At 37.9% G+C, this 27794-nt stretch overlaps 1 long non-coding RNA gene across 1 annotated transcript; it reads right to left on the bottom strand.

Moving 5' to 3' along the window:
• Positions 1 to 999: 999 nt before the first annotated feature.
• Positions 1000 to 25969, bottom strand: LOC144224151 (uncharacterized). Its single transcript, XR_013332958.1, has 3 exons — positions 25808 to 25969; positions 13249 to 13391; positions 1000 to 1339 (listed from the first exon to the last, which is right to left on the bottom strand). It is a non-coding gene; the product is annotated as an uncharacterized LOC144224151 (long non-coding RNA).
• Between the last annotated feature and the right edge of the window lie 1825 nt (positions 25970 to 27794).

The following is a 27794-nucleotide window of genomic DNA, read 5'->3' as shown; positions in this document are numbered from 1 at the left end:
ACAACGGACAACATACAAAGTACCAGTCCTTTACTTCCTGTTACTCTAGTCCCATGCCCCAGTAGTCAACTGCTATAAATTATTTCTTATTTGTCTTTTCAGAACTCTTAGCACACATGCCTGAAAAGATAAAATAAATATATTTTGGGAATTATGTTGGGGTGCCTGGGTGGCTCAGTCAGTTAAGCATCTGACTTCGGCTCAAGTCATGATCTCACAGTGCGTGGGTTTGAGCCCCGCATCGGGCTGACAGTTAGCTCAGAGCCTAGAGCCTGCTTCAGATTCTGTATCTCCCTCTCTCTCTGACCTTCCCCTGCTCATGCTGTCTCCCTCTCTCTCTCAGAAATAAATAAAACATTAAAAAAAAATTTTTTAAGGAATTATGTTATACATTCTGTTTTACGGGTTGCTTCCCCCCTCCCAACAAGGTGCTTTTTATCTCTTTACAATATAGCATGTTTCCGTATCAGTATATATAAATCTACTTAGTTTTTTTTTTAAGTTTATTTATTTATTTTGAGAGAGGGAAAGACAAAGCATGCCAGCCAAGGAGGGGCAGAGTTGGTGAGAGAGAAATTCCCAAAGAGCCTCCACACCATCAGCACGGACTCAGGGCTCAAACTCACAAACCATGAGATCATGCATGACCTGAACTGAAACCAAGAGTTGGACGCTTAACCAAGTGACCCACCCAGGCACCCCTGCAACGCTTTCCAAATGATGATGTCCCCTCTGCCTTCTCCTTTCTGCAGCCAAGACCAAGAGTTGAGATTGACATTTTTGCCCCAAGAAATTCGCTAGAGATTCAGCCGTGTTGTTGGATGCACTGATGGTTCATTTCTTTTGATTGCGGTGTAGTAGAGGTCTTACTACCATAAACCACATGTTATTATTAGATGCCATAGCATCTTCTATCACAGCACATTTTTAAGAAATCAAATATAATTGACTCTAAAAGTCAAAGGTTGTGTTATGAAATTAATATAGTCCCAGGCTCGGTTTCAGGAGTGTGATGGTAGTTTTATGAGTATGGTCCTGGATGAGGTACAGGATAGTCTTTCCATTAGAAAATGTTTACCATTAGAAAATACCATTGTTATTGCATATTTTGTCATTTGGTCAACGTGATTTACTTTGACCTTGAAGGACAAAAAAGGTAATCTTAGATTGAAAGAAACCTCCAGAAGACTTCTGACCTTCTTCTCCACTGGGATATTTTCCAGTTCATCCAGGGCAATATGCCCAGTACACGAAGAGCCAATGTTAAAATCAGCTGTGTAGGTCAAACAAGTGAAGTTCTCTTTTATGGATTTGCTCTGGTGTTTGAAACAACAGCCCACTGAAAGACAGGAAGTACCTTAGTGTATTAAGATAATATTATCCACCTTCCTAGTAGGTAACAGTGACCATTCAGAGCAGTTAGGAAATGAAAGTATGAGGAAAACTACAAATTTAGGACACATTCAACCTAGCAATTACTGAAACAGCTGTATAAAGTATTTCAGAAAATGTGAAAGAGGGGGTTCCTGGGTGGCTCAGTTGGTTAAGCATCCAACTCTTGGTTTTGGCTCAGGTTATGATCTCATGGTTCATGAGTTCCAACCCCATGTCGGGCTCTGCACTGACCGTGTGGAGCCTGCTTGGCTTTCTCTCTCTCCCTCTCTCTCTCTCTCTGCCCCTCCCTTGCTCATGCTCTCCCTCTCTCTCTCAAAAATAAAAAACAAACATTAAAAAAATAAAGCAATAAGAAAAAAATGTGAAATAGGACTGTCAAAAAGCACTTTTCTAAAAGAAGAAGGTAGAATAGAAAACAACTTTATAAAATAAATAAGAATTCTGCCATATGATAGAATTTCTTTCCTAATAGATGTTAGTTCTTGGTGAAGTAATGAGGGAAATAAAAGCGGAAGAAATCAAGTTAGATATACTTTTATAGATGGGAAAATGTGCCTTTGAACCTCCATGGGTTTTTTTATCAATTAAAATGCAATCCAAGAATCTGTAAATTAGAGCAGAATATTCATAGGCAACTTGGAAATTTTGAATAACAGATTTCATTGGTTTGCTGAAAGCGCATAAATGTGACTTGGTAAAAATAGATCAGAGAACAGCAAAGAAACAAAGGCTAATTTACTTCAGTGACAAAATAATATCTGAATCCCCACACTAAACAATTATTTTCCTGTTTCAGCTAAAAGTGCTTTCTTTATATGTTACTTAGCTTTTAAGATAAGTATCTCTAATTTTTTTGTCAATTTGACATGTAAGGAAAATTTCAGTTGGTGTCCTTGAAATAGTTTCTTCGCTTCTATGCGTCCTTCTTTTTTCTTCTTAAGTGCAAAAAAGATACAGAGAATAATAATACTGAAGGACTGAGAGGAGGATAAAACATCCTTTAGAGGTCACTCTTCAGGCCCAGTAAGCACCCCACACAGCATGACCAAAGCCAGCTTAGCTGCTGCTTCTCATTTTCACAGTGTAAACCAGACATTCTGGGATTATCCTACTCTCCTTCTTCTCTTCCACCAATCTCCCTCCCCACATCAGTTATTAATTCTCTTCATACCAAATTCTTTGGTAACGGTCCCTTTCTCTTTCTTCACAGCTGCCACAATTTCAGGCTCCTTCAGCTTTTCCTCATTTTACTGCAGGGACTTCTTGACTGCTCTCTCTGTCTGACTGGGATCCCATGATCTATCCTACAATGATATTTTTGAAACAAAAATCTAATCAACGGCACTTCTGCTTCCACTCCTTGAAAGCCACTGCACAGGATTCAGGATAAAATCCAAATCCTTGAGTTTAATGCACAAAGCTCTTCACGGTCTGGTCCCTGCCCGTGCCTCTTGCATCATCAGCTACAATTTCCACACGTGCCCTGATATATCTTGCTATTTCCCACCGTCTTGCCTTCAAACACCCTGCTGCCTAGGAGTCAAATGCTCTTTCTTTTATAAACCAATGCTCAACGTCCCTCTTCTGGGTTCTGTTACCCCCCATCCCCACATTAATATAAATTCCTGTTTTATGCTCTCATTTTACTTATGTTACTCATTCATTCATTCAACAATTATTTGAGTGCCTACTATGTGACAGGAATTCTACTATACTGTCACTGTGCTGTGATAATCTATATGTCTCTTCTCCCTGCTTGAATGTAAATTCCCTGCAGAGTGGATTCATCCATAAAGATGGATGGAGATTTTAAAGGAGAGCCAACAGTGTTCTTAATAGGCACCAAAAGTATTTTTGTATTAATCATTTTATGTAGAAATATTTCTAGGATGTACTATAAACTCCCTGCCTTCTGAAAAAATAATAGTACTGTTTGACTTTACTAAACGACTCTTTATTACTTTTCTTTGAAGTATATAAATTTTTTCTATATTTTCGTTTTCCTTCCTTGCTGATATGAAGTGACTTTTTGCTTACTAGTGCTGTCAGTATGCCACTCAAGATAGATGTTCTTCCTCTAACACCAATCTGATCTGTTTTAGAAGACACATCATAAAAATTGCTGTAACTATATGCAAAATATGAACAAGTGGATACAAAATGAGGTCCTGAAGACTCTTTCACAAGAATAGTCATGGGGGTGCCTGGGTGACTCAGTTGGTTAGGCTCTGACTCAGGTCATGTTCTCACGGTTCCTGAGTTCCAGGCCCCATGTCAAGCTCTCTGTTGCCAGTACAGAGCCTGCTGCAGGTCTCTGTCCCTGTCTCTCTCTTCCCCTGTCCCCCTTGCACACTCTCTTTTTCTCTTTCAAAATAAGTAAATAAACTTAAAAAAAAAAGAACAGTCATGAACTCATGAACTCCAGACCAATGGACTTCATGACATTTATTTTTGCATACTCAGAATACTTTCCCTACTTCAAGATTCTTTGGGTTCTGTATAGCAATGGTATTACTGTAGAAAATTTAGTACCATTTTAAAAACTAAAATCTACTAAAACAGAAATTAATATTTGAACATATACCTGATTAGAAAATAGTAATAAGATATGGTATTGTGGAGTCAGTAGAGCATGTGACTCTTGATCTCAGGGTCATGAGTTCAAGGCCCACATTGGATGTGGAGCCTACTTTAAAAATAAATAATAAATGAATTAATTAATTAATAAGTAAATAAATAAAAAACATGGTACAGTGAAAAGATAAATTACAAAACTGATTTGATTTAAACATCTGGCAAAGTCTATGATACTCCCCTAGTATACGATGAAATGAAAAGAGTATAAGCTGTGGAAACAGATAACCTAGGCTCAAATGCTTGTTCACCCTTTGGGTGATCTTTGGGTAAAAGCTATTCTACCTTCATTTCATCTATAAAATCCCTAACCTGAAAAATGGAGGTAAAAACACTCTTCTTGGGGGTGGGGGGTGAGCCTGGGGGCTCAGTCAGTTAAGCATCCAACTCTTGATCTCAGTTCAGGTCTTGATGTTAGGGTCATGAGTTCAAGCCCGCGTTGGAGTCTATGCTGGGTGTGGAACTTACTAAAAAAACAAAAAAACTTTTCTTACTGTGTTGTTAATAGATTAAGATAATAATTTAAAGAGTCAACAATAATATGCACTTAAAAATTTGTAAGAGAATAGCTGTCATGTTAAGTGGACATACAAGAGTAAAATAAAACATTTTTTAAAAAGATAATAGTTTAAGAGCAATTGCTTATTGGGCATTTTCTCTTGTAGGAATGAACTCCTCCAAAATAAGATAGGCATATATATTAGGAATTAGAGAAAGAGCTAACCCTCAACAAAATGGTACATCATTAATGTTTTACTAGGCAAATCTTGTAATCCCTTTTAAATGTATGCTATCAGTGCCTCTTTCAAACAACCTTGTAACCTTTGTTAACATGATTACAGCCTTCCTCAGCCTGCTTTCATGAGATCTCCTCTCCTTCTCTCCTTTATTTAATTGTCAACAAGCTTCAGGTCTTTCCTTAAGAATACCAGGCCATTTTTGAAGATGGTGTGAAGGTGTTTTGTTTTTTGGGTTTTGTTCTTTTTCTTTCTTTTTTTTTTTTTTTAATTCTGAGTTTGTACTAAGCACTTTCTATCCATTAACTCATTTAATCTCATGGGACAGGTACTGTTGTTTTCTTTTTACTTTTATTCCATCTTTATTTTTTCTTATTGAGGTAAAACTGAGAAATAATGTTGTGTTCACTTCAGGTATACAATATAATGATTCAATACTTATATATATTGCAAAATGATCACCACAATACCTAGTTAATAGATAAAAACTTTTTAAGATTTATTTTCTCAGCAATTTTCTAATATACTAATACAGTATTGTTAACTTTAGATGTCATGCTGTACATTATCTCCTCATGACTGTTTTTAAAGTCTATTTACTTATTTTGAGAGAGACAGAGAGAGTTGAGGGGGGCGGGGACAGAGAGAGAGGGAGAGAGAAAATGCCAAGCAGGCTCATGGGCAGAACCTGCCTCGGGGCTTGAATTCACAAAACAGTGAGATCACAACCTGATCTGAAATCAAGAGAAGGAAGCTTAACTGACTGAGCCACCCAGGCGCCCATGACTTATTTATTTTTTAACCAGAAGTTTGTGGGTTTTTTTAAAGTAATCTCTACACCCAGTGGGAGGCTCAAACTTACAACCCCGAGATAAAGAGTCGCATTCTCTGCCAACTGAGCCAGCCAGGCAGCCCTGAAGTTTGTAGCTTTTCACTCTCTTCACCTATTTTGCCTACCCCTACTCCTACTCCTCAGACAGGTACTGATTTTACACACATTTTACAGAGAGGCGGAAGTTGAAGCCTGTGTTGTTCAATGTCAGTAGCACATGGGCAATTGAGCACTTGACATAGCCTATGTGGGGCGCCTGGCTGGCTCAGTTAGGAGAGCATGAGACTCTTGATCTCACGGTTGTGAATTCAAGCCCCATGTTGGGTGTGGAGCCTATTAAAAAAAAAAAAAAAAAAAAACTGGGTTGTCTGAACTGAGATATATATATGAAACACACATAATATTTCAAATACTTAGTGCAAATTTAAAATATGTAAGCTATTTCATTAATATTGGTTTACAGGGATGCCTGGGTGGCTCACTTGATAGAGGATCTGACTTCAACTCTGGTCATAATCTCCCAGCTTTAGAGTTTGAACCACACATCCGGCTCACTGCTGTCAGTGCAGAGCTTGCTTATCCTGTGTGTCCCCTCCCCCCCTCCCCTGCTCCTTCCCCAATGGCACTCTCTCTCCCAAAAAGAAATAAATGTTTAAAAAAGTCTTTGTGGAAAAATAAAAAACAATAATGGTTCACATTAATTGCATGTTGAAATGATATTTTGTGTATATTGGCTTAAATAAAATATTTTATCAAAATTAATTACACTTGTTTCTTTAATTTTTTGTAACTTGGCTACTATAAAAAATTTAAATTACTTATGTGTCTCATAAGTAATATGTGTCTCATAAGCTTCTATGGGACAGCACTGGTTTAAGCAATTTGCTCAAGATCACCCTGATAGTGTCAGAGGCAGGCAGAACCGGGTGGCCTAGCTCCGAAGCATACAGTGTTTTTCACTGTGCTCTGAATCTGCATAAAGCACTCAATGCCTTCGGACACATAGTAGTCCCACAAATTCAGTGAATGTGTATTCTTTGCTCTTTTTCCTTCTATGTTCTCTATTAAGGTGTCCCCTTCCTGCATCTCTGCTTCCTTCGAAAATACATATGAAGTAAAGTAAGTCTAAAAAATAAAACAGCAATCTATTAGATAGAGAGCCCATGTGGTACTGAAGTGATCATCTTTTTGCTTTAATAGTTTTAAGATGACACAGTTCTAATACACAATGTGTGAAAAGCTAGTGTCCAAGGATAGTCTTACAGTATACTTTGATCTATTTCTGAATACAATGGGCTACTTTACTCAAGGCCAGTAGATGGATTTGAGCCATCAGGTCAATATTTATTATGTTTAAGTTATACCTGAATTTTCTAGCAATTATCTCTATCATGACATCATACACTCAGAGCTGGGAATGGCTTTCGGATGAATCCCTCCATGATGATCCCTCAGTTAAAAGGTTGACAAGAAATATCAATTGCCTCTGTATGTTGAAATTATGGTTTGGTGCATACAATTTTTGTTTTATAATCAGTTATATTTTCAAGCTGATAAAAACATAGAGTCTTGGGATGTCTGGCTGGCTCAGTCAGTAGAGCATGTGACTCTTGATCTCAAGGTCACGGGTTCAAGCCTCACATTGGGCATTAAGCCTACTCTAAATACAAACATACATACATATATACATACAGACATACATACATTATATATGTATATAGTCCTAAACTGAACAACTAAAATAACCATAATAATTATTGTTACATTTATTACATGTATATACATGTATATACATATATATGTGTATAGTCCTAAACTGAACAATTAAAATAACCATAATAATTATATTTAAATTTATTACATCATTTGCTGAGTGCTCATCCTTAGAAGACTGTCTTACAAATGAAAAGATTTAATATGTGTAAAGATTAAAACAGTATTAGCACACAGTAAGTGGTCAATAAATGTCGGCTATTATTATCACAAAGTATTATTAAACTTTGACACACTGGTGTTTTTAGTCCTCAAGACTCCTATAAAGAGAAAAGTGAGGTTCAAAAAAGTTAAGTAATTTGTCAAAGTTTATATAGTTGATGGAACAGCTGGATGACAAGAAAGGCCATATGACTCAGAGCCAATGCTCTTAACTACTATTCAATAAATCTTTCTGTGTGCTTTCTTGATTGTGCCACACCATAAAATTATCATTGAGAAATTTTAAAATATAGATAACAAAGTGAAAAAATAAAAACTATTTTATAATCCAACTGGCTCTGACCTAGTAACATCTTGATTACTTCTTCCAACTATTTTTCTACTGATTTAAAAAATGCAACACTTAGGGCACCTAGCTGGCCCAGTTGGTAGACCATGCTGCTCTTGATCTTGGGGTCCTGAGTTCTACCCCCACATTGTGGGTGGAGATTCAAAAAAAGTAGGGGCACCTGAGTGGTTCAGTCAGGTAAGGGTACGACTCTTGGTTTCAACTCAGGTCATGATCTCACACGGTTTGTGGGATCAAGGCCTGAGTTAGGCTCCATGCTGACAGCACAAAGCTTGCTTGAGTTTCTCTCTCTCCCTCTCTTTCTTTCTGCCCTTCCCTTGCTCACATGTGCTGTCTCTTTCTCAAAAATAAATAATTCAACTTAAAATATTGTTTAAAAACCATTTAATTTGTTTAATTCAAATTAATAATATATTATAAATATCTTTTAAATGTGATTTTACAGCATCTTTTTTATGACTGCATAGAATTCTATTATATTAGTAAATTATTATTCAGTTATTTATTTTTGAATATTCAGATTGTTTCTAATTTTTTTATTTCATTATAACATATGTAAACTATGCTGTTATTGAGTACCCTTTTTTAAAAGTGTGTATCTATTTTTAAGAAAGAGAAAGCACAAGCAGGGAAGGGGCAGGGAGAAAGAGGGAGACACAGAATCTAAATCAGGCTCCAGGCTCTGAGCTATCAGCATAGAGCTGGATGCCGGGCTCAAACTTATGAACTGAGAGATTATGACCTGAGCCAAAGTCGGATGCTAAACTGATTGAGCCACCCAGGCACCACCCCCCAACAGAAGTCATATTCTTATGAATATAGATATAACCTCAGAAAATATCATGACTGCTACTATATTTCTTCTGTCATAAGCTACATGTTATTTTCAATGTAAATTAATGGTAACCAATATATCTATTTACATATTTTTCAAAGTAAGCTCTAGACCCAATGTGGGGCCTGAACTCACAGCCCTGAGATCAAGAGTCTACCACTGAGACAGCCAGGTGCCCCTTAAAATGTATTTTTAAATGCAATCAATCAAAACCAATGAAATTTCTAATTTGGCACACAAGGTACATTATAGTACCTTATATATCATGTCTTGTAACTCTCATTGTACAGCTCAGCTTAACACATTATCTTATAGCATTAGGACATTTTGGAACTTTTCAGCTTTTGAAACTGAAATTAAGGAAGAAATGAACTTAAGGTACGCTTATTACAAATCCTTGAGGTAATTCAGTAGGGAGAACATATCATTAGCCTTTTGATCATTAGTAACTGTGTTGTAATTTTCAAAAAATTAATTTTGTATATAACAGACAAAAAAAACCAAGAAAATCACTTGCTTTAAAGGAGCTTACATTCTAGCCCGGGGTTTGGGAGGGGAGATAAATGTTGGGAATAGATATATATTATTTCAGATGGTTAAAGGGGCTGTGAAGAAAAAAGGGAGAGTAAATGACAGGAGAGTAATGGATGGGAATAGTGCTATTTTTAATAGAAGGATCTGGGAAGTCCCCTCTGTCACGCTGGCATTTGCACAGGGACCTGAACGAAGTGATAGAGCAAGCCTTGCAGTTATTTTGGGAAAGAACATTTCAGGCAGAGAGAAAATCCGGTGCAAAGGACCTAGGGCAGGTGCAAAAAGCTAACGTAGCCAGAATGGAGTGAAAAGAAGTAGAAGATGAGGTTAGAGGGAAGTGGGGTGGGGCCAGGTACAAAGGGCCTCATGGGCGATGGCAAAGACTTTGTATCATTTTGATTGACACTGAAATTCATTGGAGGTTTTAGAGCAGAGGAGTTGTGGGGCCCCTGGGTGGTTCAGTCGGTTAAGCCTCCAGCCTCCGGCTTTGGCTCAGGTCATGACCTCACAACTTGCGGGTTAGAGCCCGCGTCCGGCTCTGTGCTGATAGCCTGGAGCCTGCCTCGGATTCTGTGTTTCCCTTTCTCTCTCTGCCCCTCCCCCATTCGCATTCTGTCTCTCAAAAATAAACATTAAAGAAAAAAAATGGAGTAGAGGATGTTATACATTCTGAGCCACACTCTTACTGCTTTTTAAAGTTAGATTGTAGGCAGCGGCCATGAAGGTAGGGAGGCCAGCTGAGAGGTTATTACACTTGCCCAATTGTGCAAGTATGGTAGTTTAGACTAGCATGGTATCAAAGGTGACAAAAAAGGTCAGATTTGGGCTGTTTATAAAGGTAAGGCTGACAAAATTTGAGAATGGCTTGGATGTGAAATGAAGAAACAAGTGCCTTAAATACACAGAATTTTGTCTTATTTCATTTATTCATCTATCTGTTCATTCTTTTTTTTTCTTTCAATGTTTTATTTATTTCTGAGAGAGAAAGAGAGAGTGACGGCATGAGCAGGGGAGGGTCAGAGAGAGAGGGAGACACAGAATCTGAAGCAGACTCCAGGCTCTGAGCTAGCTGTCAGCACAGAGCCTGATGCGGGGCTCGGCCCCATGAACCGTGAGATCATGACCTGAGCCAAAGTCAGCCACCCAACAGACTGAGCCATCCAGGCAACCCTGAGTGGTAAATTTTTTAAAGATTCTATTATTTTTGTTTTATAAGTAATCTCTACATGTAACATGGGGCTCAAACTTACAACCCTGAGATCAAGAGTTGCATGCTCTACTAACTGAGCTAGCCAGGTACCCCAAGTAGTAATTTTTTAATTGCCAATTTTTGAAGGAAAAAAAAAGTAAAAGATTTTCCTTTGTTGGGGCACCTGGGTGGCTTAGTCAGTTTAGTCTCTAAATTGATTTCAGCTCAGGTCATGTTCTTAACCTTTCATGAGTTCAGGCCCTGTGTGGGGCTCTGATAGCTCAGGGCCTACTTGGGATTCTTGCTCTCCCTCCCTGTCTCTCTGCCCCCACCTGTTTACACGTTCTCTCTCTCTTTCAATCTTTCAAAATAAACATTTTAAAAAATGGTTTTCCAGGGGCGCCTGGGTGGCTTAGTCGGTTAAGCGTCCGACTTTTGCTTAGGTCATGATCTCGCGGTTCGTGGGTTCGAGCCTCGTGTCGGGCTCTGTGCTGACTGCCAGCTCAGAGCCTGGAGGCTGCTTCAGATTCTATGTCTCCCTCTCTCTCTGACCCTCCCCTGCTCATGCTGTCTCTCTCTCTCTCTCCTAGAAATAAATAAAACATTTAAAAAAAATGGTTTTCCATTGTTGCTTTAGTTTTCCTTTATTTGAATACTTAAAAAGTTTAAATATTATGTCATACTTACATATCACAGTTTATCTGCCATTTACTTTTGTGTTCACACCATTCATGGGGGTTTCTTGTGGTGTGTAGTAGCGATTTTGAGACAAAGTTAACTGGAGATTAAGAAGAATGAGGACCTCCTTGGGCTAAAAGATACTTTGGCAAGGGTAATGCAGGTTCAAGTCTGTTCTTTCTTCAACTTCTTTGATCTGGGACCTTGATCACCTAATCATCCTTACCCAAGGATGGCTCAAGCTACCCAAATTCACATGCTGTATGTATATATATATATATATATATATTTTTTTTAAAGATTTTATGTTTTCTGCACTCAATGTGAGGCTCAAAGTCACAACCCCAAGATTAAGAGTCACATGTTTCATGGACTGAGCCAACCAGGCATCCTAACTCATTTATTTTAAGTAAAGTATATAGTTCACTGGTGACTGAATATATGTGTCTTATTTGCAAATCTCTTTTCCTATTGATGAGATATCTGACTAATCTGTTTAATAATCAATTCAACAAGTATACATTAAGTGCCTATTATCTGCATGTTAATACCGTTAAATAATAAGCAGTTCATGGTCTTTCCCCTCAAGGTCTTTGTAGTCACAAGGGGAATAACAGACTCCCAGACAACTAATTGTAACATACAGACAAAATGAAGGAGTCACAAAGAAAAGACGTGAGAAGGTTGTTTGCCGAGCACAAATGGGAAGGCAACTTAGTTGGTATTTAACTAAATCATTGCGGAGTATCCTCCAGAGAGCGTAACTTTCTACTGTGCCTCAAACGCGTGTCTCTCTCTTTTAAGGTCTGTTGGGTCAACCTGACATGCTGGCCTTTTCCTGATAATACCACTATACAAACACATTGGAATGTCACTCTTTTTTACTTCAATGTGCTTTCTATAGCACTGTATTTTTGAGTTTTAAAGCTTTGAGTGTTTTATCAAAGTGCTGACCACATCTAGAGGGCAGAGCCGAATTATCACCTTCATGGCCTTGGCACTTTCACCTTCATGGTACTCTTACAAATTTTGAAACTATAATTTATGACTGTGCTGTATAAAGGCAACTATATATTAATATTATGTGCTAAAATATATTTTTGGACCTGAAAGTAATTTTTCCTTCTGATTTTAAAATAAATTAAAACATGCTCTTAGGCCCCAAAGAATACTGTGGCCTATGTATGTGATGCCTGCTATGTGCATACCAAGTCATTAATGACATCAATACTCAGTTTCTACTCAGGGAACTTGCTTGTACACAGTTAATCCTACTTGCAGGAATAGATACCTATCAGTCTTTTTTTATTAAAATTTTTTTTAACATTTACTTTATCTTTGAGAGACAGAGTATGAGCAGGGGAGCAGCAGAGAGAGAGAGGGAGACACAGAATCGGAAGCAGGCTCCAGGCTCTGGGCCGTCAGCACAGAGCCCGACGCAGGGCTGGAACCCATGAACTGTGAGATCATGACCTGAGCCAAAGCAGACATTCAACCGACTGAGCCACCCAGGCGCCCCAATACCTATCAATCTTAATCAAAGAGAAAAACTCTTCTCTACCTTCATCATGCCAATTGCCTGGTCACTTAAAGAAGATTTGATGTGAGGTCATATGGCTGGCTCAGTTGATGGAGTATGTGACTCCTGATTTTGGTGTGAGTTCCAGATTATTTAAGAATGAAATCTTTTTTTTTTTAAATAATTAAAAAATTTTTTAAATTTATTTCTGAGGGAGAGAGACAGTGTGAGCCGGGGAGGGTCAGAGAGAGAGGGAGACACAGAATCTGAAGCAGGCTCCAGGCTCTGAGCTGGCTGTCAGCACAGAGCCCTATGCAGGGCTCGACCCGCGAACCGTGAGATCATGCCTGAGCCGAAGTCAGAGGCTTAACCGACTGAGCCACCCAGGCGCCCCATAAATCTTTTTTTTTTTAAAAGAAGTTTTGATGATTAAATGAATAAGTGAAAGAAATTGGGTGAGAGAGTTGGTAAGAAAGGCCCTCATTCATTGGTACATATGATGTGTTAGCTGCTGAATTAAATAATCCTGTCAGATAGGTACAATTACCAGCCCTCACCAGCCTCCTTTTACCCACGAGGAAAGGGATGGTGGGAGAGGTGAAATGACTTACCTGCATTCACATGGAGATTAAGTGGTAAAGACAGACTGAACTCTGAGTCTTGTTACCTCTGCTCAATCCAGACTTGTTCTCATATAAAGTAGACCCTCTTGCTCTGTGATGTCTTTTTTGGCAATTTTGTGGATAATTTTTCCCTTTAAAAAACAAACTACATTTATAAAAATGTTTTTTTAAGCTTTTCTTTAATATAAAATGGGGGGGAATCATCTATTATAACACTTCCCTAACTCTAGCATTAATACTTTGTATATTCCTTTCCGTAATTTGCAAGATGCATGCATATTTTTACATAATGAAATTATTAGGAATAACCTTTTGTCTATATTGCATATTCTGATTTACCTTTTGCCTGCATGTTAATCAAAAGTAGCATGTATAGTGGTTGTATAATAAAAAGTATTTACATCCTAATTTCAGCAACTATTCCCCCTGTATTTTCTTCCAATCCTTACTTGTTATAAATAGCACTTAAGAATGAATGATTGATAGGGGCGCCTGGGTGGCTCAGTCGGTTAGGCGTCCTACTTCAGCTCAGCTCAGGTCATGGTCTCACAGTTCGTAGGTTCAAGCCCCACGGCGGGCTGTGTGCTGACAGTTCAGAGCCTGGAGCCTGCTTCAGATTCTGTGTCTCTCTCTCACTCTGACCCTCCCCTGCTAACGCTGCCTCTCTCTCTCTCTCTCAGAAATAAATAAAACATTAAAAAAATTTAAAAAGAATGAATGACTGAATGAATGAATAAATAGCATTTAAGGAGTGTTCCTTTTTTTGGATTATATTATTAGATAATAATTTTACTTTGTTCATTTATTTTTAAGATTTTATTTTTTATGTCATCTACACACCCAATGTGGAGCTTGAACTACAACCCTGAGATCAAGAGTAGATCATGTGACTAATAATTTAGAGCATAATCTAAAATTATGACCTAAGGGACACCTGGCTGGCTCAGTCAGTAGAATATGTGACTCTTGATCTTGGGGTCATTGAATTCTAGTCCTATGTTGGGAATAGAGATTACTTAAAAAAAAAAAAAAAAAAAAAGAGAGTTATCTCGGTGGCTCATTTGTTTGAGCATCCAGCTTTGGCTCAGGTCATGATCTTGCAGTTCATGGGTTCAAGCCCCTCATTGGGGTCAGTGCTGACATCTTGGACCCTGGAGCCTGCTTCAGATTTTGTTTCTCCCTCTCTCTCTGACCCTCCCCTGCTCATGCTCTGTCTCTCTCTCTCAAAAACAAGTAAACATTAAAATACTTTTTCAATGATATTTTGTCTAATATCATGAAATGTATTTAAAGTATATTTCTTTATTTAATATCTATATGACTAAGACAAAAATTAAACTGAACTTGATGAACATAAAATTTTATGGAGGCCTAAGCTTTTTAAATTCTCACTCAAAAATCCCACAATAACGATTTTTCTCAAACTATTTGATTGATATAGGAAAAGATAGTTGTTTAAAAGCTTTTGTTACTATGGCTTTACTATTATTTCGCATCAAAAAGTAATATACTTATTTACAAATTTTTAGAAATACAGAAGAAAGAAGCAGGAAAAACAACTTACTCATTGTCCCACTACACAGATAGACTACTGGTAAATTTCCTTCCAGTTTTTTTAAACGCTACATTACTTTTTTACAAAACTTATTTACATTCCTATTATAAATACAATTTTTCATCTTGACTTATTCATTTGACATTTTCCCACACAATTAAACATTTTTCATAAAAATGTATTTTCCTAATGTTTGTTTATTTTTGAGAGAGAGAGAGTGCAAGCAGGGGAGGGGCAGAGTGAGAAGGAGACACAGGTCCTGGCTGTCAGCACTGAGCTCAACTCAGAACTCCAGCTCCTAAACCAAATTGTGAAATCATAACCTGAGCCGAAGTCGGATGCTCAACCAACTGAGCCACGCAAGCATGCCATAAAAAAAATTTTTTTAATGAAAATACTGTTCTGTGAATTTACTTGGATATCAATATGATTTGTATTTGACTTGTGTTAACCCATCCATCAGAGTTTAATTAGGTTACTCTAACAAGTTAAGTGGTTGTCATTAGTACTTCCTCAGCACCCCCATCCACTGAACAGACTTTCCCAAAAAGTGGACGTATGTTTGCAGAAGCTCCCATGCTGTATTTTTCTTAACTATTCCCCCATTATTTTGAGTTTCCTTAATTCCATCTTGGTGTTGCATTTGTCCTTACATAGTCTTTCCAATTTATTCGTTAGTTTCCACTTTTAATATGTTGATAAGTCATCATATATGCATATTAACTATAATGTTCATTTTCTTTATTAAAAAGGCAATATCTAATCACTTTAAGAAAAGAACATTATAAAACAGATAAGGAAAAAGAAACACAAACACTGTAATCCAAGCAACAACACTAACTCATAGCATATACCTTCCTACATATTTAGTTTTAGGTATATACATGTGTACGTATATGCCCCTTGCACTTCATCTGCACATATCGGTGTCATTTGTCATTACCAGTGAAGAAAAATCTAATTTTTCATCTTGGAAAAATAAACACAAAAGCTGTATCTTTGGACTGAAGTTTCATATTTTTGTGATGTTTTTCTCAAAGGGATTCAGGAAGTCCTACCTATTTAGTTCAGGGAACAGAAAACACAAAGTGAAAGAAGGCTGATGCTGGATGTAAAAGAAAATAGAAAGAGCAAGTCAAGGTCGAAGAAGAACAAGTTCAGAGGCCCTGGATCCTCAGCTGCTGTTGCTTCTCATCTTGCACCTGGCCTCCTGCAGAACACCAAGTGCTTGTCCTTGACTTCCCTCCTCCATCCTGCCCTTGAGGAGACACGCATTAAGACGTGAGAAGTCTAAACTCCCACTCTCCTAGGCTCACCCCAATGCATAAGCCCATGACATTCCAGCTGGTACTGAGTGATTTCTTAGAGTTTCTAGTGATTGACATTGCCTTAGGGGACTTCTTTGTGTTTTGGCAACATTGGTATCTCAATAAAAGATCGAAGATATCTCTTGCCACAGGAATGCACAATTTAAATATTTTTTAATGTTTTATGTATTATTGAGACAGAGAGAAACAGAGCATGAGCAGGGGAGGGTCAGAGAGAGGGAGACAGAATTCAAAGCAGGCTCCAGGTTCTGAGCTGTCAGCAGAGAGCCCGATGCGGGGCTCGAGCTCACAAACCGAGAGATCTTGACCTGAGCCGAAGTCGGCCACTTAACCGACTGAGCCATCTAGGCACCTTAGGAATACACAATTTAAATAGTTCAGTTATGTTTAAAGTTCCAGAAAATAATGAATACACAAATGGAGTATATGCTTGATATTTACATTCTATTTTATAAAATGTTATCACCTGTATTGATAAAACATGAGCTTTAATGTCAGCTAAATTTGAAATCTTACTCCTGACTTTACCACTTATTAGTTCTAAAAACTTCATCAAGGATCTTCATTCTCCAACTTTCAATTTCCTTAGACAAAATGGAGCCAATAATACCTAACTAAAAATATAAGTCTTACATGAAATAACATATTCAAGAAAACAAATCTATGGCCAGGCAAATGGTTTCTTAAACCTTTCTTTCTTATCACAGCTAGAATGATATTTCGAGTATTTGTTGCAATTGAATTAAATAGATGAGCCCATGTAAACATGATGATAGAAATAGCTAACATATATTGAACAATTAATATGCACAGTCACTATGATAAGCATTTTATAAGGCCAGCATAAGCATCTGAGAATTTTTGCAAGGGAGAGAGAGAACTCCTTGGTCTTTCAGCAGCAAAATGGTGCCCAACACTGCCATTTTCTTATACACATACCATGTTAAGGAATCTACTTAGGTGCATGTCAAAGAAAAGGACTGAGAATTTGAAAGAGTAGGCCAGTAGGACACAGACCTAGGAATTGTCCAGCATGTTGCCATAGAGCCTGCACTACTGAATCAACAGCAAAGTTACATAGGACTTTGCATTCGCCATCAGCGTCAGACACTCTCAATATAAATCTGATTCAAGCAGAGAATTTAGAAAGAAAAGAGAAATAATTGCTCTGCAATGTCCTAGAAAGAATTTAAGATTCAAAAGGACAGAGCCTTTAGCACTGAATGACTTTGAAGACCTAAGAGTTGGTCAGCCTTTTTTTTTTTTTTTTATGATGAGTTAGCAATGATGGGTTTCCCTTAATGATGGGTTTACAGTAAGAATAGTATTTCTGGAACAATGTAATCTGAAACTTTTCTCTTTATTTCCTATTTTACCTCTTCTGACTGAAAGAGTAGTTTAATTTTTACATCACCAGCAAAATTCAGGGCACTGAATGACTGTCTCTTCTGTAGACAGAGAAAGAGAAAATGAGGTGTTTTCACAAAGAAGACACTTTCTGCCTAAAAATATCTATCACTGAAATTCTATTTCAAAATCTCCTTATAAAATGCTTATTATAGTGACTGTGCATATTAATTTTTGGCTATTTCTATCATCATTATAATACACATAATAGTATATATTGTTATTACATTATCTCTACAGTGTTGTATTTCTGGAAAGGATAGTACTTTAAGATGTTTTAGACCACATTATTCTGCCCAAAACCTTCCAGTGGCTTCTCATCTCCCTCAGAATCAAAATAATTTTTTTTTGCAGTGAACCCCAAGGCTCTATATCATCTGACTTCCAGCTCCAGGCGTGGCATCATCTCTTGCCTCTCTCTCTCCTTTATTCATTCCATGCCATCCAGGCCGGCCTTCTTGTTGTTCCTTCAATATCTGAGGCACAGTCCCACCATAGGGCCCTTGCTTTTACTCTTCCTTGGTTTGAAAACTACATTGCTCCCTATCTCATATCTTTTAGGTCTTTCGCTTAAATGTCTTCTCAGTGAGACCAACCCTGAGTGTCCTATTTAAAACTGCAATATTGGGGGGCACCTGGGTGGCTCAGTTGGTTAATCTTCAGACTTTCGCTCAGGTCATGATCTCATGGTTCATGGGTTTGGGCTCCCAGTGGGGTTCTATGCTGACATCTAGGAGTCTGGAGCCTGTTTTGGATTCTGTGTCTCCCTCTCTCTCTCTGCCTCTCCCCTGCTCCTGCTCTGTTTCTCTCTGTCTCAAAAATAAAAAAATTAAATTAAGTTAAATTCAACTAACTAACTAACTAACTAAATAAATAATTAAATAACTAAATAAAACCTGCAATATTGGGGGTGCTTGGGTGGCTCAGTCTGTTAAGCATTCAACTTTGGCTCAGGTCATGATCTCCTGGTTTGTGGGTTCAAGCCCAGTGAGGGGCCCTGTGCTGACAGCAAGGTGCCTGGAGCCTGCTTCATATTCTGTGTCCCTCTCTCTGCCTCTTCTCTGCTGTCTCTACCAAAAATGAATAAATGTTAAAATTGCAATATCTAGGGCGTGTGGGTGGCTCAGTTGGTTAAGCGCCAGACTTCAGCTCAGGTCACGGTCTCACAGTTCTTGGATTTGAATCCTGCATCAGGCTCTGTGCTGATATCTCAGAGCCTGGATCCTGCTTGAGATTCTATGTCTCCCTTTCTCTCTGCCCCTCCTCTGCTCTCTTTCTCTCTTTCTCTCTCTCTCTCAGAAATCAACATTTAAAAAAAATTTAAAAATTGCAATATCTGCATACACACCACTCACTTGAACTCCCTATCTCCTTTCCTGGCTTTATTTTTCTACATAGTGTGTATTATAATCTAACATAGTGTGTGCATATGTGTGTACATTTATATATAAATATATAGATTTATATATATATATACATATAAATATATAGATTTTTATATATATATATATATATATANTCACTGGAATATAAGCTCACCCAGGCCTGATATCTTACTTTGTTGCTGATGCTTGGCCCCAAATAGCTGTATAATAAATATTTGCTGAATTAATATGCAAATCATATACATTGCCATTTGTAATGGAAGATCTAAGAAAATATTTAATATTTTTTTTAATGTTTTTATTTATTTCTGAGAGAGATAGAGAGACAGCGTGAGCAGGGCAGGGCCAGAAAGAGAGGGAGATACAGAATCAGAAACAGGCTCCAGGCTCTGAGCTGGCTGTCAGCACAGAGCCCGATGCGGGGCTCGAACCCACGAACCATGAGATCATGACCTGAGCCGAAGTCAGACGCTTAACTGACTGAGCCACCCAGGTGCCCCGATATTTTAATAAAAGTACAATCATGAAAGGAGGCATGAGGATCAGATGGACAATACCAATTAGGTGAAGGACAGAGAATGCAGCAGGTTTCTTGGTTTTGGTTTTGTTATTGTTTTTAATTTTAGAGAGCGTGCAAGTGTGGAAGAGGGGCAGAAGAAGAAGAAGAAGAAGAGAGAAAGAGAGAGACAATCCCAAGCAGTCTCCACACTCAGCCTGGAGCCCAACATGGGGCTCGATCTCATGAACCATGAGGTCAAGACCTGAGCCAAAATCAAGAGTTGGATACTCAACCTACTGAACCACCCAGGCATCCAAGAACAGGGCAGTCTTGGAGCGCAAAGATTAGCCTGTCTACCTGATCATTTTGCAGAAGGCCAACCCTCTTCAGCGGGCTAGAAACAAGGCTGCGTTTATCCTGTCAATAGAGGAAAACCCAACCCTCATCTCAGAAATTCCACTGCTGTATTAAAACACTTTTGTGGCCATTTCTCATTTATGTTAATAGGTCTCTACTCTTTCTCTAAAGATATTAAAACCAAAAAAAAAAAAGAAAGAAAGAAAAGAAAAAAGAAAACTTCAAGGGCTTAGAAGGGAATGACTAACTAAATATAGCCACACTGTACTGTAAAAATAAAGACTGCCAAAATAAGTCTGCCAAAATAAAAGCCTATCAACAAGGAACACAATACATTGTTTTTGGTTTCAACTTTGAGATAGGAAAGTTTAAGAAACTAAGGTTAACAATTCTCTATTTTGCATATACTAATCAGAGATTTTAAATAATCTGGTATCTGGCTCATCCTTTCAAAGTGCAACCTGGATATTTAAAGGCAGGGACTACGTGACTCCTCCGGACAAAAATATACTGTATCACACTGGAAGCTCGGTACGCCTTCCCAGCTGCTGCAAGCACATTTGTCATGTGGTGACAGCATTCTCACTTTGGAGGGTATGCACAGTCTCAAACAGTAGCTGCAGCCACTGCTACAGTTTCTGGGTCTCTGTGAAATCAATTTTCAATAACACTGTGAGAGCAGAACATAAGGAAGGTCTTATGTCCCCTCCTGCCTTTCCAAGCCATCCCAAAGTATATAATCAGAGGAGGCTACCTTTCAATGATATGCAGGTTGGGGGTCAGAAGTGTGGTGAAACCAAACACTTCAGGCCTGCACAGGGTCTCATGCTTTGGGGTTAAATACCAGCTTTGGATGCCAACTAAAACAGAGACATCAAAAACCTGCTCTGAGGACTTTAATCATAGCTTTCTCTTGGCATAGGTAAGTTAGACAGCAAGCAGTGATGAAAGGAAATTCTATTTTAGAGGATGGTGGTCTCTTTTTAATAGAAGCCTTGGGGAAGGAAAATTAAGTATAAACAGAGAGGGGGTATGTCAGATGGAAGCAGACCATAGGTTAGTTACAAGGGAATACGACATGGGCTTAAGCAAGTACAAGAAACCATATGATATGCAAAAATTAGTTGTACAAGGTAATAATATACTTCCATGTAGTTAGCATCAGATAATCATGAAAACAGTGCTCCTCAAAGCGCCATCCCTGGGCCAGCAGCAGCAGCAGCAGGGGACTGGCTGGAGATCCAAATTCTCTCCCCCCGACCTACTGGATGGGAAGCTCTGGAGGTAGAGGGTTTAACAAGCCCTCCAAGTGATGCTGATGCCGTCCTAAAGTGTGAGAACCACTGTACTGCGGGATCTCATGCCCTTGTGCAGTGATTCTCCAACATTAGTGGGCATCAGTCACCTGCGGGTAGATCACGGCTGCCAATGCCCTTCACAGGCTGTGTTCTTCATCAGTCCTTGTAGCCTTGTGGAGGTCAGCGAAGGAGGGAGGGCAGGTGTATTCACTTAAACTGAAGAAGCAGAACTACTCAACTTCCATCACTATCTCTTACTTTTTGTTTTTTATAAGATTTTGTTTATAGGGGTGCCTGGGTGGCTCAGTTGGTTAAGTGTCTGACTTCGGCTCATGTCATGATCTCACGGTTTGTGGGTTCAAGCCCCACGTCGGGCTCTGTGCTGACAGCTAGCTCAGAGCCTAGAGCCTGTTTCAGATTCTGTGTCTCCTTCTCTCTCTGACCCTCCCCTGCTAATGCTGTCTCTCTTTCTCTCAGAAATAAATAAAAACATTAATAAAATAAAATAAAATATTGTTTATAAAAAATTTTATATATTTTGCTTTTATCAAATAAAAAATTTTTAGTGTTTATTAGTATTATTATTGTGTGAGAGAGAGACAGAGACAGAGCATGAGCAGGGGACAGCAGAGAGAGAGGCAGACACCAAATCCAAAGCAGGCTCTGAGCTGCCAGCACAGAGCCCGATGGAGGGTTGGAATTCACGAACTGTAAGATCATGACCTGAGCCTGTCAGACGCTTAACTGACTGAGCCATCCAGGCACCCCGAGTTTCATGTTCTATTGACTGAACCAGTCATGGTTTTTTAAATATATATTTTTAAAAATATATTTATGTTTTACCATTTTCTATAAAGCATTTGAGTCTATTGCTTTTTCTCCCACTTGGTTCATGTGCACTCTTTCATGTATCAGTTAATTCCATGTGCTTGTTACTTTTATGCTCTACAGTCTTTCTTTGTATTTCCTTTTCCCTGGCTTATAAATATTGAACAATTAAATCTGATATTTATGACAAGTAATGGCAATAGCATTTGAATCTCCTACAGAAGACAGCAGTGAGTGCTACCAGGTGCTGAATTCAGTTCAAATAACTAAGAAACAAAGAATCAGTCCCAGTTCTGTAGAGACAATAGTCACATGAAGTAATTTAAGGAAATTAACAAGGGCCACGGTAAGAAGCACTTCAGAGTTTAAGTGATTCAGGAATATGCAGTAAAGAAGTGATCAGAATGGGAAGACTCCTTGGAGAAGATTAAGTTTTGGATCAGCAATGAAAGAAGTGAGGGATATGGATTGGCAGAGTGTGGCAAAGCCATTCTAGGTTTACAGAATGGCCTTTCCAAGGGCCCACAGAGAGGAACTAGCAAGTCATGTGCTGGGTGCTATCTGCCAATGAACTTGGCTCAAGAAGAAGGTCATGTTAGGAAATAACAAAAGATGAGGTTGGGGAGTTGACAGTGAGCCCAGAATGCTAAGCTAAGAGATATGGTAACCAGTAAACAGGAAATCTTGATAGATTCACAAATGAGGCAGTGATGTGATAAAACTATTTTTTTTAAAAAAAGGTTGACATCCAAAACGAGTATTGATATAGAAGTAAAATCCATGAGTTTATATAGTTGGTAGTATAAGCCATTTAAAGCAAGAATTATTGTGAATAAGATGTATAATAATCTTGCACTATTATGCCTTTCTCCTGTTGTTTGTATACTTAATGTGCTTTCACAACTCTCTGTCCTATTTTCTCCAGCATCACCGTGTAAAATAGTTCCATTGTAAATTTGTGCTAGAAAGAAGAGCCTTTGACTGATACTCTGAATTCTATCATGCAAAAGTAGTTCAAGTTTTCCTGAATAAATGTTAACAGTGTGTTTCTGAAGTACATTTCTGAACCCTTTCCATCTACATAGAGTTATAAAGGCTGCATTGCTTCACCTTAGGCAAATCAGTGAAGCCCTTGCTTGCTATATTTTTTGTGTGCCCTGTTAGCTTCATTTAGTGCAATTGCATCTCTACTTATATTTCAATGCTTTAACTGAGGTAGTAACAGGGCTAAAAATAGCTCTTAAAAATCTTAATATTTTAGATATGCCAAATACATTAAATAAAAGTGAAAATGTGATGCTACACTGCCCAGTTTTAATTCTGAGTTCTATTTGTTTTTTTTTTTATTTTAAAATCCTACATATATGAGAAGCCATCTATAATTGATCTGTAATTATTCACTCTGGGGTCCACATAGCTCTAGGATACCACACTGAATTTATTATTTTTTATTTTTTTAAGATTTTATTTTTTAAAAATTAACATTAATTATTTATTTATTTTTGAAAGGAAGAGAGAGACAGAGAACATGTGCATGAAAGCGAGTGAGTAGTTGAGGAGCAGGGAGAGAGGGAGACAGAGACTCCCAAGCAGGTTCCACGCTGTTGGCACAGAGCCCAACTCAGGGCTCAGTCTCATAAACCACGAAATCGTGACCTGAGCCAAAATCAGGAGTGGGATGGTTAACAGACTGAGCCACCCAGGTGCCCCCTAAGATTTAATTTTAAGTAATTTCTACACCCAACATGAGAGATTCTTTTTCCCTAGGATAAATTTGACTATTAGTGGTGTTTCTCCTTGTTGTTGGCTTTAGCACCTAATTCTAGCATCTGGGATAACTGCATTTGTCCTGTGACCTTGGGTAAGTAATTGAACAACAGGGCTTCTGCTTCTCATCTGTAACATAAGGAATAATTTACAAGATGATGCTTATGTGTCTTTTGCACTTAAAAGTTTTCATCTATGATTGTTCCAAGTGCAGCCTTCTTTTCTCAGACCTATCTATCCCTGCCTCAGAAAAAATCTGAACATTTAGAACCATCGATAAAATATTTAACCTATTGAGCCCCATTCTCAGGTTCAGGGATTTTTCGTCCCTACTGAGATCACAACAGCAAGTGTGTAATTAATGAAAATTAGTTAATACTGCAAACCTGTATTACAGAAATTAAAGAAGTTTTCTAAATTAATTACCTATGTGGACTTAAGACTGTGAGTTTTTGTGTTTCCTTTATTTATTTTGAGGGGAGTCAGGAGGAGAGAGAGAGAGAGAGAGAGGGAGAATCCCAAGCAGGCTCTGCACTGGAAGCACAGTGGCTCAATCCAATGAACCATGAGATAACAACAATAGTCAAAATCAAGAGTCCGATGTGCAAATGACTTAGTCACCCAGGCATCCCTCCTTTATTCTTTTTTTGTTAGTTTATTTTTATTTATTTTGAGGGAGATATAGAGAGTGAATGGGGGAGGGACAGAGGGAAAAGGAGCCAGAACCCCAAGCAGGCTCCATGCTGTCAGCACGGAGATGGCCAGGGCCTCGAACTCACAAACCATGAAATCATGTCCTAAGTTAAAATCAAGAGTCAGATGCTTAACCAACTGAACCACCCAAGTGCCCTTCCTCTTTTGTTGATTCTTAATGGAAACTGTGTTATATAAGGATAAAATAAGAACATAAATAAAATAAACTTATACAATATACTTATATACAATATATTTATAAAAATATACTTATAAATATACTTATATATAAGTATATACAATATGCTTATTAAAAACTTATACAAAGAACTAGATAAGAAACTAAAGACATAAGAATAAGAAAAGAATAATGAATAGAAAAAAATAGGTAAAAGAAATGTGCAAAATGTGTCAGAAAAGAAAGATCACTTGTATTTGCTTATAGATCAATCAATAATCATTTTCTGTTGTTCTTTCACTCTGCACCTCAAGATGACACTACTTTGAGATGTGAAAATTCTTTAAAAATTTAAAAATAAATTTCACAAATACTATGGCATAGAATGCTCACTTTCTCATATCCCTTCTTAAAAGATTATTGTATTTATATAAATACCAGTTATTAGTATCTAACCACAAGTTACTTGTAATTACAATATAAAATTAATATCTTTAATACAGATAAAATGTCTTTAAAAAGAAAAATAGGGAGTCAATTATTATTCTTAGAGCAATGAATATATATAGAGCTCTTGCTACATGCCAGATATTGTACTAAACACATCATACCTATTAACTGACTTAATTTTCCCCACATGCTCTACAATAGAATATTATCCTAATCTCTACTTCATAGTTGGGAAAACTGAGGCACAAAAAGGTAAAATAGCTTTCCCAAAGCAGTTAGCTAGTAAGTGGTAGGATAGGGTTTTGAGTCCAGAGTCATAAACAACATGAAATACTCCCTAAAGATTCTATAAAGATTGCTGTCCCTGAGGAGGAAAGTTCAGTAGGACCCAGGTCTACAGTTGATATACTTCTATGTGATTTCATAGATGTTGGTCTCACAAATCAAACCAATGGAGAAAGCTGTCTGAATTAGTTAAAATCTGATTTGAAGAATCAGAAAAGAATTTTATTCTCTATTTTGATGTATATTCCCTGGCAGTACTTCAAGATGAACTAACAGAGTGCACAGAGTCACTAAATAGGAATAATTTGAAGTTAATAGTACGTATAAATGCACATTTCTTCTGTTTTTAGTATTTAAGTAATAAAAAAATAGCCTATTGATGATAATTAAAATAAGCTTACTTTATTCACAATTTTAATCTTTCTTTAAGGGTGTTCAATACAATGATTTATGTATACTTTATGAAATGATAACCACAATCAAGTTAGTTGATCCATCCATCACCTCACATACTTACCAATTTTTTATTTTTCTTCCTTTTTTTATGATGAGAATACTGAAAATTTACTTTTCATAGTTCATTGAAAAAAATTTTTTTGGTGTTTATGTATTTTTAAGAGACATAGAGAGACAGAGTGTGAGCAGGGGAGGGGCAGAGAGAGAGGGAGACACAAGAATCTGAAGCAGGCTCCAGGCTCTGAGCTGTCAGCACAGAGCCCAATGTGAGGCTCAAACTCTTGCTTTGTGACATCATGACCTGAGCGGAAGTCAGATGCTTAACCTGCAGAGCCACGCAGGTGCCTCCATAGTACATTTCAAGTATACAATACAGAATTATTAACTGCAGTCACCATGTGTACATTAGATCCTCAGAACTTATCTTATAACTGAAAGTTTATACTCTTTGAGTGACATCACCCCATTTCCACTGCACGCAGCCCCTGGCAACGATTCTACTTGTGGTTCTATGAATTTGACTTTTTTAGATTCTTCATGTAAGTGAGATCAGACAGTGTTTCTGTGTCTGACTTATTTCACTTAGCATAATGTCTTCCAGGATTATCCATGTCATCACAAACGGCAGGATTTCATATTTTATGGCTGAGTAATATTCCATTGCATCCATATACCACATTTTCTATATGCCTTCAGTTGTCAACAGACACTTAGGTTGTTTCCATTTCTTGGTTATTGTTAATAGTGCTGCAGTAAACTTGGGGGATGCAAATATCTCTTCAAGATACTGATTTTAGGGGCGCCTGGGTGGCTCTGTCATTAAGCGTCTGACTTCGGCTCAGGTCATGATCTCATGCTTCATGGGTTTGAGCCCCGCGTCGGGCTCTGTGCTGACAGCTAGCTCAGAGCCTGGAGCCTGCTTCAGATTCTGTGTCTCCCTCTCTCTCTGACCCTCCCCTGCTCATGCTGTCTCCCTCTCTCTCCTTCTCAGAAATAAAAATATTAAAACAAAAAGATACTGATTTCATTTTCTTTGTGTATATACCTAGAAATGGGGTACTAGATTAGAGGGTAGCACTCTTTTTAAATCTTTTAGGAATCTCCATACTGTTTTTGCATGATGGCTGTCACTGCATCACATTCCTGCAAACAGTGTCCAAGTATTGCCATTTTTTCACCCCCTTACCAACACTTGGTATCTATTTTCCTATACATAATGGCCATGCTAACATGTGTGAGGTGATATCTTTTATGGTTGATTTTAATTTCCCTGATAATTACTAATCCTGAGTACCTTTTTAGGCACCTATATACAGTACCATCTGAATGTATGTCTTTGAAAAAAATGTCTATTCAAGTCCTCTGCCCATTTTTTAATCAGATCTTTTTTGGCTATCAAGTTATATAATTTCCTTATATTTTATATAAGATATGTGATTTGTGAATATTTTCTCTCATTCCATATGTTGCTTTATTTATTTTTCTGAGAGAAAAAGAGTGAGTGGGGGATGTACAGAGAAAGAGAGGGAGACAGAGAATTCCAAGGAGCTCCACACTGTCATTGCAAAGCCCTATTCGGGGCTCCAACATATGAACTGTGAGATCAGATGCCACCGAGGCACCACCCCCATACGTTGCTGTTTCATTTTGTTTGTTGTTTCCTCTGTTGTGCAGAAGTTTACCAATTTGACATTGTTCTACTTGTTTATTTTTGCCTTTGTTGCCTAAGCTTTTGGTGTCCAATCCAAAAAAATCATTGCCAAGACTAGTATCAAGGAGCTTTTCCCTATGTTTTCTTCTAGGAATTTTACAGTTCCAAGTTGTACATTTAAGCCTTTAATCCATTTTGAGTTTATTTTTGTGTATGGTGTAAGGTCTAATTTCATTCTTTGCACTTGTCTGTCCAGTTTTCCCACACCATTTATTGAAACACCTTACCCGTTGTGTATTCGTGGTGCCATATCAAAGATGAGTTGGCTCATTTCTTTTTTTTTTTTAATAGTTTATTGTCAAATTAGTTTCCACATAACACTCAGTGCTCATCCCCA

Source organism: Crocuta crocuta, unplaced genomic scaffold (assembly GCF_008692635.1).
Source record: "Crocuta crocuta isolate KB4526 unplaced genomic scaffold, BGI_CrCroc_1.0 scaffold52, whole genome shotgun sequence".
In the NCBI taxonomy this organism is placed as follows: Eukaryota; Metazoa; Chordata; class Mammalia; order Carnivora; family Hyaenidae; genus Crocuta; species Crocuta crocuta.
The sequence above is the reverse complement of the archived record's forward strand: the minus strand, read 5'-3'. Positions and strand labels throughout refer to the sequence as shown.